Source organism: Myotis davidii, unplaced genomic scaffold (genome assembly GCF_000327345.1).
Source record: "Myotis davidii unplaced genomic scaffold, ASM32734v1 scaffold41, whole genome shotgun sequence".
NCBI classification, from domain to species: domain Eukaryota; kingdom Metazoa; phylum Chordata; class Mammalia; order Chiroptera; family Vespertilionidae; genus Myotis; species Myotis davidii.
This window is the reverse complement of record NW_006292344.1, coordinates 154,880-170,300: the sequence shown is the minus strand read 5'-3', so window position 1 is coordinate 170,300 and position 15,421 is coordinate 154,880. Positions and strand designations below refer to the sequence as shown.

The 15,421-nt window shown below is 43.5% G+C and overlaps 1 protein-coding gene across 3 annotated transcripts in view; it reads right to left on the bottom strand.

Moving 5' to 3' along the window:
• Window positions 1-15,421, bottom strand: part of ST6GAL1 (ST6 beta-galactosamide alpha-2,6-sialyltranferase 1) — a 123,953-nt gene that overhangs the window by 108,151 nt on the left and 381 nt on the right. Inside the window, exon 1 of one of the 3 annotated variants that reach the window (XM_006765849.2) lies at window positions 14,961-15,040. The exons of the other annotated variants lie outside the window; for them this stretch is intronic. The gene's annotated coding sequence lies outside the window, so the exon portion shown is untranslated. Of the gene's footprint in view, window positions 1-14,960; window positions 15,041-15,421 lie in introns of those variants that run through there. 3 annotated transcript variants of the gene reach the window in all.

Below are 15,421 nucleotides of genomic sequence, written 5' to 3'. Positions count from 1 at the left end.
TGCCTCCTGCCTGAAGTCCCTGCCAGTCTGTCTAGCCTTTTTTATTCCTGTTCTGCATGAAACTAGCTCTCTTTGCTGGTCAGCACTGTGTGATTTTCTTTTGCTTGTTGTTGTTGAGACCTATCACCTCTCCTGGACTTGACATTCCAAGCCCTTTTTCTTTGGGAGAACAACAGTGGCTAAGTGGTTACCTGGGCGCGCGCGTGCGCGCACACACACACACACACCACACACACACACACACACACACACACACACACACCATCCCTTTTCTAGACTATGAGCCTCTACCAGATAGACAGCAGGGCCTGCTTGCCTGGCAGCTCTGAGATTCCTCCCTGTAGCCTGGCATGTCTGGAGCACCCTGCTCTGCCCTGTATAACTCACCAAGCTGTTGACAGCCATCCCAACTCAACTCTCTGGCCCAGACTTTCCCAGCAAGCCTGAAGGCAGGCCAACTGCTTGCCTCCTCCCTCCTTTCTACCTCCCACCATAGCTTCTAGCTCCGTGGTCAGCAAACCTAGGCTCGCAAGCCACATGCGGCTCTTTGGCCCCTTGAGTGTGGCTCTTCCTAAGCCTTAGGAGTACCCTAATTAAGTTAATAACAATGTACCTACCTATATAGTTTAAGTTTTATTTTGCCGAGCCACAAGTTTGCCGACCACTGCCCTAGCTGGTTATCTGAGTCAGGAGAGCGCAGTTTCTCGCCTGTTAACCAGTTGTTTGTTGCAAGCCTACAGGAACCCAATCAATGACTGTGGGAGTTTTTAGAGACACCTGTGGGCACTTTAACAGACGTCTGTGAGTTCACAGAAGAGCAAGGAATGCTTCAGCAATAACAAACCCTTCTGTGTAGCTCTTTTATACTTCCTCAACTTTTCACATCTATGATCTAATTTGAACATAAAAACAAATCTGGGAGTAGACAGCCCTACCATTATTATCCCTTTGGGGATAAGGAAATTAGGGTTCAGATCAAGTAACTTGGGGTCACCGGATAGCAGAGTCTGAACCATAATTTAATCTTTTATATTTACCTAAAGATTTACCTATAAAATTTACATGTAAAATATATTTCTATTTCATAGGTCCACATGTATGTAAGTATATAAAATAGACTTATCTATGAATAATTAACCTATACAGTAGTTTTTTACATTTATTTGTATGTTTATACTTTGTGTTCACAAAGTTGTCTAATTCAGATCTCCCATGCACTACAAGTCATAGCACAGAAGAACCATGTGCTTAGGAGTACAGGCAGCTCAGGGGTTCAAATCACAATCTTACCACTGTGCACTTTGGGCAGATAAATCTCTCAATTTCCGTTTCTCATCTGTATCATAGGGCTAATAATACCCATTCTGTAAGCTGTTGGGCAGAGGTATCTGTGTGTCATACTTTGGTGCCTGTGGGCACTTAATGAACAGTAGCTATTCTTTCATTTATCTCTTGTGCTCCAACCATAACAAATTACTCCCCACTACCCAGACATGCTGCATACTTTCACTTCTCCGGGCTTTGTGTGTGGATCCAATGCCCTTTCTTCATTCTCAACCTATCAGAACTCTTCTCATCCTCCAACTTTCAGTTCAACTCTATCTCCTTTGTAAAATCTGCCCCATTCTCCTCTGGCCCCAACACCCAATTGTTCACCTGATTTATAAAGTGTTTTGTTCTGTCTACACTTTGGTGTTCACATAACTGACTTGCCAACTTCCCCATGAAAGTTCCACCCAGCTCTTCCCACTCTGAGTATTAGAATTTAACAGTGCATTTTAGAATAGCCTCAGTGGTTTTATTCAAATAAGACCAGCTCATTATTTGTTTAAAAATCAATCAACACACAAAATTATACACAGCTAAATGTCAACTAAGATCCTTCCATCCACAAAAAATAGGTTAATAAATTCTTCCCATGTTACTAAATTTTCACCTGGATAGAAGTGTGAAGGATAGAAGAATGAACAGCCTAAGTGCCCATCAGCAGATGATTGGATTAAAAAACTGTGGTACATCTACACAATGGAACACTGTGCTGCTGTAAAAAAGAAAGAACTCTTACCATTAGCAACAGCATAGATGGACCTAGAGAGCATTACACTAAGTGAAATAAGTGAGTCAGAGAAAGATAAATATCACATGATCTCACTCATTTGTGGAATATAATAAACAACATAAACTGATGAACAAAAATAGATCCAGAGACACAGAAGCATCAAACAGAATGTCAAACCTCAGAGAGAAGGCAGGAAAGGGTGATAGTGAGGGAGGTAAGAGATCAACCAAGGGATTTGTATGCATGCATATAAGCATAATCAATTAACACAGACAGTAGGGGGGTGAGGGCATGTGCTGGGGGGGTGGAAGTGGCCAGGGAGCGATCAATGGTGGGGAAAAGAGACATATGTAATTCTTTAAAAACAATAAAGGATTTAAATAAATAATTTTTTTTAAAAAAAGAATGTATAGAATTGCTTTATAAAATAACTATTTTAAAGGTTTTTTATTGATTTTTAGAGAGAGAGAGAGAAACATTGATATGAGAGGGAAATATCAATCAGCTGCCTACTGTACTCACCTTAACAGGAATCAAGCCCACAACCCAGGCATGTGCCCTGACTGGGAATCAAACTGGCAACCTTTCAGGGCATAGGATGATGCTCAACCAACTGAGCCACACCGGCGAGGGTTAAAATAGCTTTTTTTTTTTTATCTTTAAACTTCATTTTAATTCTACAGGAAAGAAAAATAACAGAAAAGCTGAACTTTTAACACATTTCTCCACCAAAAGATAGTACTTCCTTAGGATCCTTCTAAGTTAAAATAATAATAATAATATCGAAAGGTTGCAGTCATGACTTTAACACCCTATTTAGTCAGTATGAGAGGGAGAGTTAGCACTTATGTGGTTCTCCCACTTCCTCCCCAGCTCTCCATTTCTGTTACATTCTTTTTACTTTGTCATATTCTATTTCTACTGCCCACCTTGACTTAGCTTTGCTCTGTTTGAGCAGAGGAAGGGCTCACCAAATAACCTTTAACCAAGCCTTCCTAAGTTTGCTTTTCATTAATCTTTTTCATCACAAGTAGGTTTTTCCCAAGAAGGGCTCATATGTGCTATAATCCTGGAGTTCTTGCATATATGAGAATGGCTGGCTGCCTTATCCTTGCAGAGTGACTTAATTAAGTGTAAAAGTCTTCAGTCACACTGCCTTTTCCCTCAGATCTCTAAATATTTCTTCTCCATGTTCTCAAGTTTTTCTTCTGCTGCAGATCAAGTCTGAGGTCAACATTACTTTTTCCTTGTGGCAGAGATGAATTGCTCCCAATATCCATTTGCTCATTTCCCTTTCAGTAATGGAAAAACCCTGAGTTTTAAGAGGGCACAAGGCCACCCAGCTGGAGATGTTTCCCAGCCTCCTTTGCAACCAAGTAGGTCCATGTGACTATGTTTTGGTCAATGGAACGTAAGCAAAAGTGCCTGTGTTTCCACAGATGTCCCAGTTACCCTTCTGAGGGATCATCCTTGTACAACCTTTAAATCTCTGATTTTCTCTGGTGAATTTTTTTTCTCAGCATATACTGCAATTTTCTTCAAATCTTCCTCTCTGTTAGTCACTTTTCAGTTGATTCTACTCTGTTCCTTTATTAACTTTTTCTCTAAAGAGGTTGTTTGTATCATCAATTTTTCCCTTAGCTGTGTAATTTGCCCTTTCTATTTCATTCTGTAGTTTCATCATCTTGTCTTTGTGTTCTCAATTGATTAGTTTTCAATAAACCTTATTTTGAATGAATGGATACCCTTACAACCTCTCCCACACAAGAGCCAAATCCAATGCAGACATTATCCTGGGGGATGGGGAGAATGAGCCAGAGGCATCCCATTTATCATTGGGTGAGACAAAATAACTTTAGTCATTGCCAGGCCTTCCATCTTTCTGATCCTACTCGTCCTTAAAGGACAGCTCAAGTCCCACCTGCTCCAGACTCTTCCAACCCACATTGATTGCTTCCTCTCCAGTCCCTGAAGGGCTTATCTGAACTAAGGGATTTACAGGTAATGCCTGGGCTACTAAATGAACCTGGAACTTTTAAGAAAGTGGATTAACCTTCTCCCTCTCCCATCACACATGGTTAGGCACATAAAGGCTTGGGGTCTTATTTCTTTCTTTCTTTCTTTCTTTTTTTTAAGATTTCTGGACTACTGGTTTTCTAAATGAAAAGGACTGTAAACACTAGAACCAAGACTCAGAAGAGGCTTCAACACCAGACCTACTCATTCCAATTTAACTGTAAGTTGGAAAACACTATGAGCCAGGTGGAAGAAAAAGGATTCAGCAAGAGTATTACCCTTGAGAGATTAATAGAGAGGGAACAAGCACCTTAGCCAGCAAACCAAACCTTCCCAACCTGCCTCTGCAGGCACTGCTGGGGCGCTGAGCAAGCAAGCATATATTCAAGTCCATGCACCTCAACTCACCCACTCAGCTCACTGTCTGAGTGAACAAATCTCCGAGCCTCCCTCAGCCTTTGTTTCCTCATCTATTAAATGGAGATGATAATAGTATATGCCACATAGAGAGGTTATGAAAATTATATTAGATAATGTATGCAATGGTTCCAGCCTCATCCCTCACCACTTCTTTCCTTGTGTATTTCTCTCCAGGAACATCAGCCTTTAGTGATCCCCCCACACATATGACAAGCCATTCTTCACCCCACATCTTTGTTCCTGCACCCACTTTCCTTCAAAGCCCTTTGCCCAGAGGCTAACAGCTACTGCTCTCTAAGACCCAACTTAGGTATCACCTCCTCCAGAAAGCTTTCCCAAACTCTTTGCACCTTCTTCCCAATCTCTACATACACCCCAATCATAATTTAACACACTATATTATAATTAATATCTGTATGTCCACCTTCAACTAAACTCTTAAAGGAACAGAGCTGTAAGAATATTTGGGTCTATGTCCTAAAAATGAGCATTGTGCTACAGCGCACACTCTACATTTGTTGAATAAATAAACAAAGGAAGGACTCTGAGAAGAGAGGAAGCAGATGAGAGAGGAAATTTATCTGCCACTAACTTTCAAGGCCCCGCTAGACACACTGAGTATGTGTGTGCATATCTACAATGTATGTGTTTATGTAATTATTCCCAATGCCTAGCACATAATAGGCACTTGATAAATATTTGATAAACAAAGTGTTATTAAATAAACTTTACAAAAGAAGAAACTGTTTAAGAGCCTAGGAGCACAGCTGCAAGATAAACCCTTAACGAGGTTGATGTTGAGTTCCATTGACAAGCCAAAAGCATTTAAAGGTAGCTGAGCAGTGATACCCACGAATCTGTGGCCATGCTCACTACCAGTGTTCATTCCCAGTCATAACCAAATAATGAGGACAAGTGGGTATCAGAGTTTTAAAGGCAAGCAAAAAAAAAGAAAGAAAGAAAGAAAAGAAAGGAGGGGAGGGGCAAACCAAGCTTGATGCAAATAACCCTTACCAAAAAGGGAAATGAGCAAATATATGCTGGATTCAAATGTCCTGCTATTCCTGTGACTGACTGCTCATTGAGTTCTTTCCATTCATATGTTCTTTTTTTTTTAAATATATTTTATTGATTTTTTAAAGAGAGGAAGGGAGAGAGATAGAGAGTTAGAAACATCGATGAGAGTGAAACATCAATCAGCTGCCTCCTGCACATCTCCCACTGGGGATATGCCCGCAACCAAGGTACATGCCCTTGACCGGAATCGAACCCGGGACCCTTCAGTCCGCAGGCCCACGCTCTATCCACTGAGCCAAACCGGTTTCGGCCATTCACATGTTCTTAGGGGAATGATAGAAAGTTTCCATAGTCCCTATAAGAATTCAGCCACGCCCCCAATGAAACTCAAGGGCAAAGCTCTTCTCAGACACAAAAGAGTGAGTACTATTAGCAGTGAGAAAACCTATATAACATGATACGTGACAGAACGACACCCAATACCAGCTTCATTCCTTAGCAACAGTGAATCTTCAGGTGGTTCTCTAAATTTGCATCCATATCCTGGTTTCCCTAGCACAGTGCTGAGACGTCACTCAGCTTTAATTAAGACATCACACCTCTCCAAAACTTAATTTTCTCAACTGCAAATGGAGCTATGACATCAGTTCACCAAATATCGCCGTGGGGACTGGATGAGAGAACACACACAGTGCCTCCTCAGGCCCAGGCACATGTGCCATGTTTGCCTCACCAAGATTTGGTCCAAGAGGCTCTTCCTCATCCGCAGAAAAACGAGGGACAAGCATCCAACATAGTGGGTGCTATCAGCTCCAGCTCAGAGACCCTCCCAGAGGCTGCAAAGGGTAGAGAAATCCTACAATTAAAGCTGAGTGGTGTCTCAGCACTGTGCTAGGGAAACCAGGAGATGGATGCAAATTTAGAAAGACTGTAATGAGAAAAAAAAAAATGTACAATTATCCTCCTGGGACATGTAGTTCTTTTCTGGTTGCCAGATTTCCTGGTCATCTAAAGTGTATGTGATATATTTATTCCTGTGGAAATAATTTATGAATATAGAGTCAAGAAGAGTTGAAGCCAAGGACAGACAGGGGAGGCTTGCCAAGACCCAGGGGAAACAATGTTTGAGCCTCCTTTGAAGGTTTCCATTTTGTTTCACCCTTCCAGAGCTCGTGAAAGCACTCCGGTTACATGGTACATAACTTGTCCCACCCACTCAAGCTGATTTTTGCATCTTTCTGCTTCTTTCCTGATAGAGAGTCCTAGACTCTCAAAGTTGGAAGGGGCATTTTAGGTCAACCTTTCTGCAAACAGGAATCCTCTGAGGGCAAAGACATTCACTTGCAACTTTGGTTGGAGACACACATGACAGGAAGCCCTTTGCCTTGTGACATAGCTTGTTCCATGGTTGGACAGTTCAGCTGAGCAAGTTCTCCCTTATCTGCCATTCTGCAATTTTTCCCACATCCTGGACTGGTTCTCCCCTCCACGGCAGCCACTCTGATGTGACTCGAATCCTTCTTCCACATGAAGAAGGTGCCTCTTATTTTATCTCCTGCAGGCCAGAAACTCCCAGTTTCCACGTTTATTCCACCTCCAATATGGTGTCTGAAATCTCACCTTCTAAGTAGCCCATTTTATCATGATCTGTATGGGACCCCAGGAAATATAACGCTCCAGATGGGTATGCACCACCTGATAGGGTAGAGCAGAACTGGCACAGTCCCTTCTCCAGAGTCTGAGATCAAATATTCCTGTTCTTGGCTTCTCTCTCCTCCCTCACTCAAGTTCCAGTCCTCCCAGTAGGTCCCCAGTGACCCTGAGAACAGAAACAAATTTGGAAGTGCCAGAGACAGTGGAAAGTGGAGGAAGCGATGACGCAGCTCAATTTCTTGCCCTGGCAGCCAAGGGCACCCAACCAGGCAGCCTGTCTCCAAAAATAGTCTTCCATCCAAACAGTCAGCCTCTTAGTAACTTCCTGGGAGCCCTTTATTCCGGCTTTCCAGGGTGTGGTCCTCAGTGTGCATGCACCCATTCTCTTGCCACCCTTTCCAGAGCTTGATAGATTGACTTCATTTAGCCACTGACACTTACGACCATTGTTCTCTATGGCCAAGGTCTACGTACACTTAGAAATATATTTTTATGAAAATAGACTCATGTCCATCAACAGAAGACTGATGAATCAAACACATCCATAATATAGAATGTGATGCAACTGTGAAAAAAAGAATATGTATACACTGATATGGAAATACCTCTGATAAAGGGAAAAGGGCAAGTTTGTAACGTGGCAGTCATAATGCAATCCATTTTCTGAGTTTTTAAAACGTATCTGCTCATAACCATGAATACAACATAAATGCTTGCCAAAAGGGCTAAAGGGCCTACAACTAACTGTAAACAGCAGTCACTTCAGAGAGAAGTGGGGTTGGGGGGGATGAAGGCAAAAGGTGAGCGAGTGATTTTTTACCCCATTTGAAGATTCTGAAAGCAAACAGATTTCATTTATTATGTGTGTGAAGAAGCTCCTTGACCTATATCTTTCGCCCTTTGCCTTTTGATGATCTCAGAGCTGGAAAGGCCTAAAGAGCTGAGAGTTGAGTCCCAGGGCAGCATGCCCAAGGTGACATGCATCCTGCCCAAGGCCACACAGCCAGCGAGCGACAGCAGGACAACACAAGTCACAGTGCAGGCCCTCCCATAATGAGAGTCCTGGTCGATTAAAGAGAGGGCTTTGATTTCATTACTAAATCAAATCAACATTTTTCTGTTAGTTGATTCAAAAAATCCTACGTGGGTACAACGGTGAGTTAGGAGAGACCAAGACTCATCCAAATTATAATGGGCAAGGGAAGCCTGTCTCTTTCCATGGATGAAAAGCACAGTTGACAGGGCCCTACCTTCTCTGGGCTTCCTTGCCCTCAGTCGTAAATCAGAGGTAAGGGGCAGAGTGAGAGGAGATGAGAGAGATTTGCAAACCTGGGGTGCTTGGCATGCTAGGCACTCATCTGAGCCATGACCACATCTTCGGATGGAGAGACCGGTGACAACACTACCCGAATGCATCCTGGTGAGGAGGGGCCGTCAGTCTGTGAGCTCAGTTTCATGTGGACAGTCTGATTCTGAGGGAGAGGAGGCTGGTTCCAAGTCCAATTCATGCTCAACTAATGCGGAGCTGCTGGGCTGTCACATGGATTACTTCATTTGATCCTCACCAAATATTTATAAATGTGCTCAAAGAAGTTCAGAAGTCACTTGCCAAAAGCCTACAACTGGAGTGGAGCCCTTTTGCAAATCAGGTCTCCTGACTAAATTCAGTGCTCCCTCTACCCAGTCTCTTTAGGACAAGGGATCAGGCAGGAAAACTCACTTGAGTAGTGAAAATTAAGATCTCAGGTTGGACCCAGCTAGTGTTGCTCTGTGGCTCTGTACTTGAGCATCCACCTATAGACCAGGAGGATGCTGTTCGATTCCAGGTCAGGGCACATACCTGGGTTTCAGACTCAATCCCCAGTTAGGAGATCCCCAACAAGAGGCAGCCACTCAATGATTCTCATAATTCTCTCTCTCTCTCTCTCTCTCTCTCTCTCTTTCTCTTTCTCTCTCTCTCTCTCTCTCTCTCTCTCTCTCTCTCCAATAAAAATATGTTTTTATGGAAGCAGAGACAGGCTCCAGGAGCAGTACAATACCTCAAATATACATCATGCAACTCAGTGAAATATTTATGACTGAGCTGATATCACAATGTGCTTCAAAGTAATCTGGGTGGAGTATAGTTTTATAGATCTGTTGTGAGTTTTGGTAATTCTTGAGAATAAGTGATTGTATATAGGGATTCATTACACCATTTTGTATGTTTGAAATTTTCCATAATAAGACTTTTTAAGTAATGTATCATGTGAGTGATCATTTCTCTCTCAATTTGTCACCTGGTAGGAGGTTCCATTTTAATTAACTTCCTGCCTGGTATTGTGGTAAAAAAAATATTAGGACCAAAAGTTTCTGCCACTTGTGAAAATCCCAATTATAACAATTTACTGAGTGCTTCCTGTATATCTGGCACTATCCTGGACTCTTCAGCTATAATTTTATTTAAACCTTACAATGGCCCAGTGAGGCAAGGGGGTGAGTTTAAGTACCTTGCTCACGTCTACACCGGGGATCATTTATTAAATCCTAAATTACTTGTGCTCTTAATTTCTACTGTTCCCACAAGATACATATAACACTTAGGTACTTTGGAACTTTATATGTAATTGGAGTTAAGCCTATAAGTTTTTTTAAATGATAATATCCTTTAAAGTGTGTCTCAGTAATCCTAACTTTAGGATTCTATCCTTTGGAAATTATCTGATTATTCACAAACATGTTAATCTCAGAGTAGATTACAATCGAGAAAAAATAACAGGTGTTTGACTACCCAGTAGTGGCCCTCCTCCAGGAAGTCTTTCTTCCTGCTGCTCCAGGGGTGGGAGCTGCCCTCTGCTGGGTCCACAGCATCCTCAACTAGCCTCTTGTTACCCTGACCCTCCATCATACTCTGAGCTTCTAAAAGCTGTGCTGTCTTTATGCACCTTTGGTTTAGAGTGGGCATTTGAATATGTGAAGAATGAATTAATAAATGACCCTAGAGCTGTTTAACACATACAGAAACTGAAAAGTGGGGTGCTAAAGTAAGTTTTTGGAGGTCACAAGGGCAGGACTAAGCCCAAAGCCATATGCAGAGCCCTTCCCCCTCCACCTTAGACTTAAGACTTCTTATAAAATAGAAATGGCTGGCTTGTGTTTTCCAAATGAACAAATAATCCTATATAATAAAAAACCAATATGCTAAGTGTCCAACCATTCAACTGTTCGACCATTCGCTATGATGTGCACTGACCACTAGGGGGCAGACACTTCGACCTATAGGTTAGCTTGCTGCTGGGGTCTGGCCAATCAGGACTGGGTGAGATGGGCCGCACACACCCTGAAGCCCTCCCGTTGTCCCTCCCTGGCCCTGATCGTGCACCCGTGGAGTCCCTCAGCCTGGCCTGTGCCCTCTCACAATCCAGGATCCCTCAGGGGATGTCAGAGAGCCAAAAGATCCACGCAGGCCAGTCCGATGGACCCCACCGGTGCACAAATCCGTGCCCCGGGCCTCTAGTCCAATTTAAAAATGGGCAGAAGACCTGAATAGACACTTCTCCCAGGAAGACATACAAATGGCCAACAAATGTATGAAAAGATGCTCAACCTCACTAGCTATTAGGGAAATGCAAATCAAAACTGCAAATGAGATACCACCTCACCTGTTAAATGGCTATTATCAACACAACAAGTAATAACAAGTGTTGGAGAGGTTGTGAAGATAAACGAACCCTCATTCGCTGCTGGTGGGAATGTAAACTAGTATAGCCACTAGGGAAAACAGGATGGAGGGTCTTCAGGAAATTAAGAATAGAATTACCATATGACCCAGCAACCCCTCTTCTAGGTATCTACTCAAAAATTTGAAAAGATTTATTCACAAAGATATATGCACCCCTATGTTCATTGAAGCATTATTCATGGTGGCCAAGACATGAAAACAGAGTGTCCTTCAATAGATGATTAAATAAAGAAGATGTGCTACCTACATACAATAGAATACTACTCAGCCACTAGAAAAGATGAAATACTTCCACCAGACCTTGGAGATGAATGAAAGACACAGCTTTAATGCAGACGTAAACTCTGACATACATATGAAAAGGTTAAGCAAGAAAAGCAAGAGATAAGAGATAACAGTACATCCAATGTGCTCTCAACCATTTAGAGAAAAGCAAATCCATAAAAAGAAGACCAGAAGGAAAATTGCCAAATGTTAACAGTCATGGTCTGTAAATAATGGTATTTTTTTCTGTTTCTGTATACTTTTTTTCTACTTTTCCAAATTGTCCTCAGAGGACATGCTTTGTTCTTATAATCAGAATGATAAACAAAATCTAAATCACCAAACTAATTCTGAAGGCTAACCTGTCCCTTCAAGTGATGATTTAGAAGAGAAGATGTGGATAAGTAATTGTATATGGGGATTCATTAAATACTCCAGTAGTTAATGTGAAACTATGTTACTGTTACATATAGCCCATGAAAAGTACATCCACCAGACTCAGTCTTTTATGTGAAACTATGTTGTTGTTACATATAAACCCGTGAAAAGTACATCTACCAGACTCAGAACACATGTAGCATACATGCAGACAAGCAAGAAAAATGCTCCCCGCCACCAATTCAGTTCTTATTGAACAAATCACTGACATCAGGTCTGAGCGAAAACTAAGGACTCTAATGTTCCAGATTACTATGAATTTCATTAATGATTTATTGCTGTCGTTTTTTAATGCTACCACATCCTCACATTTGTAGAAAGCCACATTCTCTTTGAAGCCTTCCCTTTTCCATGCTCTCATTTTACCACCTGCTCTTGTTTGACTCATGAAGAAAAAAGAAACCCCCCACCCCCCACAGCCCAGGTCAGTATTGAGATAAATGAGATCTATTTTCTGAAAGCAATTTCTAAGGGATGACCAAAATGTGTTCTGAGCAAGAGTGGTGGGGTAGAGAATGGGTCATGTTCTTTATAACTCCAGGCTGAGCACAGGACACCCCCACCCAACCCATCTGCTTGTCAGTAAATATGAAGTGAATGAATGGAATGACTAGGTCTCACTCACTTGGGCCTGAAAGTTCTGGTTTTGTTTTTGATTTGTTTTTTACTAAGTTTATTTACCTTAGAGTCACACGCACTTCACAACTACCCAAAGCCCACTTAACAGTTTGGCAAACATTCATACCTCTTTGTGACTACATAGGATCTCCTTGAGCACTGACTGGGCTTACCCTCCGGGGCTATTTTGCCTCCCATCATTCTCTGCCACTTAAAAAGCTGGGGAGCACCCAAGCCTGCCAAGAGGTCTGAGGAGTCCTAAACATGAGTCCCATGACTTAATACTCCCAACAACCGCAGGAGATACATGCATGTTCTTTCCCTCACATTATACAATGTGGATGCAGCCTGCTAGTTTTCAAGGCACTTGGGACAGAAGGGATGACTCAAACCTGCTCCCCAGACTCTAAGGCCTGAGCATCTTCCACTTCACTGAACCTGGGCAGAAGGTACCCCCATTGCACAAAGAAGGAAACTAGGGCCCAAGATGTTCAGTAGCACAGGGCTAAGTGGGGTCTCTCTCTTCTGAGTTTTTGCTGCCTTTTGGTTTATGATTCTACTCAAAGCAGCTCCCTACTGGGAAAAGGGTGTCTGTGGGAGCCCAGAGCAAGAGTAAAGTGAACCATTTAGTAAACACTAAAGAAAACTGATCCCCAATGATAACCTCACCAGATCTACCATTGGGATCTATGGCTTTGTTTAATAACCAAAGCCTATTCGAATCCTTAAGGAATTCATTATCTGACTTAAAGGTAGTTGTTATAACAACCATCATAACTTTGACTTTACTGTGACATACCAACAAAAACTCCTTTGACGCAACAGTTTCCTTTACGCAAAGAGAAGCACTAGCCCAGGCCAGGTGGCTCAGTTGGTTGGCGCATCGTCCCATACACCAAAAACCTGCAGGTTCCATTCCCAGTCAGGGCACAACCTAGGTTGTGGGTTTGATCCCCCTTCTTGGGGGGGGGGGGTGTACAAACAATTGATGTTTCTCTCTTCTCTCTTCTCTCTCTCTATTCCTCTCTCTCACTAAAATAGATAAACATCCTCAGGAAAGGATTTTAAAAAAGAGTCAGTAAAAGCAGACATCTTGCTGAGTGTCTTTAGGCAAGTAATTCCTCCTCTCTGGGCCTCAATTTTTCTATCTAGAAAATAAAAGGGTCTGACCAGATGATTCCTGAAATTCCTTATGTCCAGTGGAATCACCATGAAAATGAGACACACTCTGGAAACCCTAAGAAAATAAATAAATGTAGCCAGGCAATAACAGGGACAGGGCAAAATAGCATGTTAGCTGTAGGGCAACCCAGACTCCAAGTTTTTTGGGTTTTCCAACTTCTTCTATGCCAAATACAAAAATAAGCAGCTACTTACATGGAACTCTCATAAAAAATTTAAATTAAATAAAATCAATGACAAAAATGTTTTGTTCTCCCACAAGTGGCTTAGGAGAAGCATGCTAAGAGATACTTTCTACCCAGCAGGGCTGGTGTCAACAGCCCATGCTTATGCCCAAACAAAGGCCTTCTGGCACAGGGATGAGAGGCAAAACATCTAAGTCTCCACAGTTGGCCCTATTCCAATTTGAAGGGAGGGGGCAGCCAGGAGAGAAAAATAACTAAGCTTATGAAAGGCCAGATGAAGAATAAGGAATTACTAAATCTATCCTTTTCTCCAATGAATAAAGAACTCTTGAAAGGGATAATGGAAGGGTGCACCTTTCAATCTGAATTGCTTTCTTTGTTTAACTCTGTTTTGCCTAAAGCCACTGCCTTTTAAGCCAACCACAGAATCCTGGTTTTGCCTTTAGTTGTCAGCCTAGCCTTGTGCAGGGTGGGAGTTGGGAGACCCACACTCAAGTCCTGTCTCTGTCCTGATTTCGGTTTCATCTTGGACAAGTGGCTAAACTCAACAGGTCTCCGCTTCCACTTATAAAATAAGAGGGATCACTGGATGCTTTCCAGACTCTCAGTGAAAGTGGCGTGGGGCTGAAGGATCCCCAGTTCTCCCCAGAGACAGGTCCATCTCCAGCGGCACTAGCCAAGGTGAAGCCACAACCCAATGTCTCAGCAAGCACACGGAAGCAGTGGTGCCTACATTCCCGCTCCCACAATCTTCAGGGTTTACTCCTGCACCAACACCAACCCCTAAAAGGCCAGTTCGTCCTCCCAAACATCTTGCTGCTGCCTGAACAGGTCTGATTAGCCAAAATCTGCAAAGCGGAGCTGAGCATATGTAAGCAAAACAAACCAGAGAGGCCTCTCTTTCCGGACCTCGGAATTTCTCTCAAACTCTAATCGAACTGAAAATAATAGCGCCCCCACCTCGTACAGGAGGCCTCGGCTGGCCTTGCTAATAAAAACGCATAACAAGTCAAAAGGGGCTAATGACACCCGGGCAGGCTAGACACATGGACCTACAAAGCAAAGCGCAAATGAAACCACGCTGGGCGCTGTTTAAATTGGACCGTTCTTTCCGCAGGCTGCAGAGGTGCTCGCGCCCTCCCGCCGGAGCGCAGGGACAAGGGTGTACCAGGCACGGTCTTTTTCGGGACGGGACCCATAGACCCTTAATTCAACCCCATCCCTAAGAAACCTCCGTGAGGCGGAAATGAGGGGGTGTCCGGATCACATCAAGTAAAAACACCACCACTGGGGACAGACTCAGCCTTGCAGTCATCTTTTCTTAGCTGCACTCTTGTTTCGTTTTCCCTTTTAAGTCTGGCAATTTGTGCTGATGCCCAGGTGGTACCTTTTAAATGTCTTTGTCGACCTCCTCCAGCAAGTGGCGCCCCCAGAGCTGCTCTCTATCCTGTGGCTGAGACAATGGCCGGGTTCCGCGGGGCGGCTCCTAAGGGTTGGCAGCCCAGGGTTGGGCGCACGTGCGTTTGTTATGGTGCCCGTGTCCCCACCCCCGCCGGGAAGCTCAGTTTCCTGGTCTTTGAACCTACCAGGCGGGACCCGAAGGAACCCCGCCGCTGCAAGGCGTCCCACCCTTCCTTGCAGACAGTGCGGTGGGAAAAGCAGGGTTCCTGGTGGCCGAGCGCACGTGGGTTTGTTGTGGGTCCCCAGATCACCGAGCGGGGGAGAAACCAGGGCGACCCCTCTCCCACGACAAAAACACAGGCACCCCCGGCCCAAAGGTGGCCGGCCGGCAGCGAAGGTGACTGAGGCGGCGCTGGACACCGATTCCTTGCGCCCTGCGCCTGGCGG